The sequence below is a fragment of the Elephantulus edwardii genome, unplaced genomic scaffold (genome assembly GCF_000299155.1).
Source record: "Elephantulus edwardii isolate Elephantulus edwardi_28Jun2011 unplaced genomic scaffold, EleEdw1.0 scaffold00085, whole genome shotgun sequence".
NCBI lineage: Eukaryota > Metazoa > Chordata > Mammalia > Macroscelidea > Macroscelididae > Elephantulus > Elephantulus edwardii.
Window position 1 is genome coordinate 4,883,504 of NW_006399835.1, and position 6,982 is coordinate 4,890,485.

The window sequence follows — 6,982 nt, forward strand, 5'->3', positions numbered from 1 at the left end:
CCCCCCCCAATATGCCAAGTTCTTTATTGGTTTCATTGAAATACTCTTCAATGATATCCTTGGCCTGGGACTCTTTGCCATAGTCCTTAACAACTACACAACTGCAGCCAACTACTTTGTGGGCTTTCCTTCTCTGTCAGTTTTGCTGAGGCCTACCCTCTCCCCAGTTTCTTATTGTCATCAACCTTTATCAGGTTGATTTGGTGTTCAGCACTAAGGACCTCTACTAACTTGACATTCATAGATTCATTACAGCTGGATGCAAGCACACAAAGATGGGCTTGGCGCTTGTCTAAGGCTTTGGCAGCTTGGCGGATTCCATGTGCTAGGCCATCGTGGATGAGGGTGGTCTTTAGCAGCTCTTGTAAAGTGGTATTAACGTCCATTACACCTCCAGCAGCAATGCCTTCCTCGGCCATAGCGATGGGTTACAGGTGGAGCAGAATCTTGAACGCACCGGGCCTCTGCTCCCGCACAACTTGGCGGTGACGGGGGAAAAAAGAACAACAACATATATTGATACCAGAATTAATAACTGAAGTGATACCGTTGAGCACTTCTCTAGCTGTTCGTTACATTATCTTCCCAAACACTTGTTTTGTGTCTATATAGAGATCTGGCAGAGTGTAACAAGGCAGAAGGTCTTAGAAGAACAGCAGAGGGTAAATTTAGTGGTTAAAATTAATTCTTTTCTTCTTGAAGTCATTATCTCTATCCACATAATTACATTAAAGCTTTTTAATATTTTTGTATTGCACATTATTAGCAAATTAGGAACTAAAACTGTTCCTTACATCAATATCTTTGTTAAATTTTTATTTTGTATGGGTTTACTTACAAAGTTCATATACATTTATAATTTTTAATTGTAGTTTACCATTGTTCTATCTACTTAATATCATTGGGAAAAATGTAAATCCCTGAGCCACTCCTAGGGTATGTCTCATACCAAAAGAAGGTTGAGTGGAAGATTTAACAAATCAGAATCCTGATGGGTATTATGCTTAGAAAAGTGGAGGTTCAGCAAAAAAAGAGGCTTACTCTCAATAGGATAAATTGACACAATGACTGTGGCGATGAGCTTGAATACGAATGAGACTGGTCACAGTATAGGCAAGGCTTCTATGTATTGTCAGAATCTCCTTGATGGCATCTAAGAATAACAACAATGATTGGACTCAGTATATGTATCTTTAGTAGAATTTAAACTTCATCCATGCAAATACATTTTAAGAACTAATATCTTAAGTTTTGTACACAAGAAAAGGAGATGGTTGTGATAGTTCCCAAATATTTAAAGAGAAAAGAAGGTAGATAGAAGACAGAAAATTAAAAGCAAATAGTCTAGTGATGATATTCTGTTAATTTTATTATGAAGAAGAAAGCAATGTGAAGATAAAAATAGTTTGCTACTACAACTACGAAGGCTAGTTGAACAACATGATTATTAAGAGTTCAAAGATTTAAAGAGATCAGTATTATTGTTAAATAAACTCAGGATGCTTATTTGTAATTCATATTTGTGATCCTTTGGAATATTTCAAGTCCTATATGGAGGCTGATATTTTCCTTTTTAACCAAGTATACTCACCACTGGGCCACTAGGCAACCTAATGATAAATGGAAAAAAGACTGAAGTTGTCAATTATTTTATTTTACTGGTATCTACAACTACCACTTGTGATAGCAGTAGTTAAGAAAGAAAAATAATTGTACTGGGAAAATCTGTTGTGAAGGACCTCTCCAAAGTGCCAAAGAGAAAGGATTTTAGTTTAAGGTAATCTGATGCAAACCATGGCCTTTCCAATTGCTTTCTCAACATTTGAAAGTTGGACAATGAATAAGTATTATAGAAAAATCAATGCCTTTGACTTGAGATGTTGAGTATCCCATGGACTGTCAAGAGTACAAACAATTCTGTCCTGAAAGAAGTGAATGCTCTTTTGAGGCAAGAATAGTAAAACTTTGTCTAATATGCTTTGGGTGTGTTGTCCACGGGGCCGGGGGTGGGGTGGGGGTGTTGTTAATGCTAGGATAGGTGTAGGGCCAGAGAATGAGATGAAGACTGGGTTTTTTTAGAATTTTTTTTTTTTTAAATATTGTCTTTGTGTGTGTGTACGGTCAAATCGGAACTGACTGGTGCAGGAGGAGATGGCTCTCCCTCTCCAGCAAAGTAACTGGTATATTTGAACTGCATACTTCCGGGACTGCAGTGCAGCTTCTTGTCACTAGGCCACCAGAGCTCCCTGAAAGGAAGACTTTTAACAAAATGAACTGACACAGTAAATGGAACAATGAATTCAAGCAAATCAAATCTTAAAGCTGGCACAGGATAAGGAAAGTTTCAGATGCTTTGGGTGTGTTTGTAGAGTCCCTATATCCCTGTGAGTCCTAGTCAACTCTATGACACCACAGAACAACAACCATAAATACAGATTAGTCATCATGTACTAAGACAGCTGACAGCCATGTGTTCAGCTCTAACTCCCATGTCTACTCTAGAAAATGCACTCTTGGGACTATTTATTAATGGTTCAAAATCAGAAAATATGTATATCAGAAATGTATCCTATCTCCATACTTTTTCAATCTATATGTGGAACAGATAATTTGGGAAGCTATGAGGTGGAATGTGGCATCAGGATTGGAGGATGTCTATCAACAACCTGCACTATGAAAATGACACAACCTTGTTTGCTGAAACTGAAGAGAACCTGAAGTATTTGCTGCAGATAGTCAAGGACCATAGTCTGCAATATGGATTGAACCTCAACAACAAGAAAGCAAAGATTCTCACAACTGGGCAGATTGGCAAATCATGCTAGAAGGTGAAGAGATTAAATTTGTCAATATCTTCAGCTTGTTTAGCTCTACAATCAACACTCTTTTTCAATATCCAGGAAATCAAAAGACAAATTGCATTGGGAAAGTCTGCTGTAATGGACCTCTCCAGAGAACTGAGGAACAATGACACCAGTCTAGAAACTAAGGTCCACCTGATCCAAGCCATGATTTTCATAATTACTTCCTATACATCAGAGAGCTGGACAATAAATAAGGATAATAGAACAAGAATTTATGCCTTTGAGTTGTGGTTCTGGAGAAGAGTATTGAACCTACCATGGACTGTCAAGGAAATAAATAGATATATACCTGAAGAGAGTAAAACCAGGTGGCTCCTTAGAGGCAAGGATTCGAAGCTCTGTCTCACATACTTTGGGCACATGCCAGGAGGCACCAGTCTTTGGAAAGTTGAAGGAACAGTGCAGGACAGGAAGATCTTAGATGAGATGGACTGATACAGTTACTGGTTTAATGGGGGTAAGTGTTTCAGAGAGACTGAAACTGCCTCAGGATAAAGAAGAGTTCAGAGCTTTTGTACATAGGGTTTCTATGAGTCAGAGTTGAATCAATGGCACATAACAACCAAAACAACAACAGGAATATTTTCAGTAATTCTTACAACTGCTATTCGTATTCATCACCTACCTAGCTTTTGGAGAGCTAAACACCAATCCATCACGCATTTTCTGATCTGTGATACTGTTCTGGCTAATCATTAAATACCATAACTTGTTTAGCAATTGTTTTACACATAAAATGAATCAGAACATTCTTACCTGTTGACACATTTTGCATTGTCAGTTAACTGCCTGGATTTCTGTATGTTTCCTGTTTCAGAAGGCCCTATGACTATGCCCAATTCACTATTCAAGGCAACTCAATTTCTCTATTTATAATTTCTTTATGTGTTCTAGCAACTCTAGTTACCAAATTTTCTTGAGTGTCCTGTGCTCCAGATGTCATATTCTGCCTACTTAACTTAAGCAAACATATGTTCAGCAAACATATGATAAATCGATTCTCATTCCAAGTATTGGATTAATACTAGAAGGGTAAAATCCCCTGCCTACACTGAGTCTACCAATTCTGCTCTTGTATTTTTAAGTATGCTCTGAAGTATCTTAAATATGTCCACGTGTGTGGTAACTGGAACTTGGTAAATGCTCAAGGTTTGATTTTTGGTGGTGGTGGTTTACGGGTTTGGATTTTGGGGTTTTTTAAATGAACAAATGACATAAAGAGCATCAAAATAGATGAAGTTTGTATTTTAGCACATCAGATTCACCTGGGGGATTTGTTAAACAATAAGCCACCAGACCTTATTGAAGCTCTATTATTCTGCAGGTCTTGAATTATGGTGAGCTTTTTTCACATACTTTGGGCAAGTTATCAGAAAGAATCAGTCCCTGGATTAAGACATCCTGTCTGGTTCAGTAGAAGGGTCAGCAAAAGGAGGAAGACCTTCAATGAAGTGGATGAACCTAGTGTTGCAATACAGCAATGGGCAAATGTGAGGATATTAGCAAATGTGAGAATATTCATTGATTGGGCAGTGGTTCTATTGTTCTTAGGCTTGGTATGAGCGACTCCATAGCACCTAACAACAAACAATGCTATTGTTATTGTTATGGTGTGCTATTGAGGCAACACATCACTCACTCTCTATTAGGTTTTCCTCACACAGGATGAGATAACCCATCTTTCTCCACAGAACAACCGGTAGATTCAAACTCCCTGCCTTTAGTTTGGCAGAGCGACTGCTTACTGCCTAGGATGCTAAAGCTCCCTTACAACAAGCAGTAATGGTTCTGTAATGAAGCTCAAATATTTGCATTTTATTAATTTCTCTGGTGACACAGATACACTAATTTGGGAACCTTAGTTTGAAGAACCACTGCTCTTTGTAGGTCTGAAAACTGGAAAATTATTAGGAATTACATTTCTAAGGAAAAAGTACACATACTCCCACATACACCCCGCTATTGACTTGATTTTGACTCACAGAGACTCTATGTGTATTGGAGTAGAACTGTGCCTCATCAAGTTTTCAGTGACTTATTTTCTAGAAATCACCCAGCCCTTATTCAGAGGTGCTTCTAAGTGAACTCAAACGATGAACCATTCAAACGGTGAACCATTCAGGCAAAAGAGGGCCATCAATCAGAACAATTTCTTTGGAAGATTTTTCAAATAGCGACTAAGAACCATTGACTTAGAAAGAAGCAAAGTAATTGGGAAATTAATTCTGCCATCTAAGCAAGAAGTGACAGGACCTGCATTGGATCATTAGCTTTAGAAATGGGGCGGGGCAAAGAAGCCCTTCCAGAGGCACCACACAGCCTAAGCCAGCATCTTATGGGAAAAAGATAGATAGATAGATAGATAGATACATAGAGAAATTTAAATGCCTCAAAGATTTCAGACCTAAGAAAATGAAAAGGTCAGAATTTTATACACAGAAATAAAATCTTAGAAAAACATGGTATAAAAGTTAATTTTTTAAAGATGTAGTTTAAAGGTAAAGATGCAATTATTTAAAATACAAGAAATTACTACTTTCAATGAATTTTTCAATTTATTGTATTTGTTTTTCAAACGGTACGTTCCCTGAAAGGGGTACAGCAATCCTGTGTCTCTAATATTTAACAATATCTGACATATAAAAAAATAAATAGACATGGACTTGGATGAGCTAAACAAGTATATTTCACTTTTTTAAATAATTTTTTCACATCTGTCTCCATCTCACATTAATTCAAAATAATTTGTCTACAAATTCTACATGGAACAAATATTTCTTGTAAGAAGTTTGCTACTTATCCTTTTTCTTGATATTTTTTTAACTGTTGAAATGTATCTAGAATTGCACTGAAATTGGCATAGTCTTCAAAAAAAGCCAGCCAAGCCCATAGATGAAAACTGAGAATTGATGGCTACCCAGTCTTGCCTGTAAGGATGCCCTTCCAATGAATTTCTGTCAGTGACGGTCATGTCAACAGCCACTGACGTACATGAATCCCCCGCATCAGTGACTCGGGGAGCTGGGAGTTCTGGGGCAGTGTGCCTCCAACATAAGTCTCTCTTGACCCCAGCTGTATAATTATAGTTCACTGAAAGTTTCGTTTTAGCCAGTTATGAATGATTCTTGATTCTTAGTAATGAATCTCCTGGGATAAACCCTAAACTGACAGCCTTCAGACAGGCTGCCTGGCCTCCACTTAATAAGTGGGATTGAGGTCAGGGAAGCTAGGCCACAGGGCAAGGAGAAGCTCCCTTAGATAACCAAATCGTTTGAAATTGGATTTCTTTCTGGGTCAAAAAGGAGCAGGAAGTATTGCCTTTGGTGCTACTTCATCCCATTTTCTAAATTACGCTTAGGGGTTTTGGATAAAACCCATATATCAGAAAGCTTCGGTGCAATAATGGAAAATGTGAAGGGCTTGTCAAAAAGAGGGTCTGTTTTAGAATACTCACTATACCTGGGAATTCTAGCAATCAGAGGGGCTCAGTTGGAATTGATTTGAATATTTTTCCAAGGCCAATTTTCTCTTTCTGGTCAGAAAGAATTACTTTCTTTATCTACCATCAGCCCCAGAGGAAAGGGGTGAGGGGAGGATGTTTCTCCTAGCCAGTTGATCTGACCTTCTTGCGGCTAAGGAGCTCCTTATCATCTATCTGATGGCTTGCAAACATGTGAGCTGGAGGCTACTGCTTCAGTTAAAAAATTCTCTGCCTAAGTGCTTCCAAACACAAACAGAAGTGTACAAAAATGTAGACAAGTGGGGCATACATCAAGCGTGTTTGTTCTTTATTACCACAGCTTCCACCCTCTTTCTAAAAAAGGACTATGAGGCTGCCTCCAAACTAATGGTGAGTCTGAGACTGACATCTGACAAGCTGCTGTCCCTCTTCAGCATCTGTGTGTTCCCCTCACAGATGCTATGGTCTGTAACCCCTCTCTTTAAAGAAAGAACTTTAAACCTGCCCCTCTTATTTTTGTCAGCTGCTTTGCATTGCCCTGAGCTGCCACAGTCTCTTCTGTTTTCCTTCACTCTGACAATTTATTATATGTTGTTGTTGTTAAGTGCCGTCGAGTCGCAGGCGACTCATAGCGACCCTATGAAGGAGAGTCCTTGAC

General features: G+C 38.5%; 1 pseudogene; it reads right to left on the reverse strand.

Annotated features, from left to right (window-relative positions):
- LOC102867452 overlaps positions 1-419 on the reverse strand; it is a 56,526-nt pseudogene extending 56,107 nt beyond the window's left edge.
- Positions 420-6,982: the final 6,563 nt, after the last annotated feature.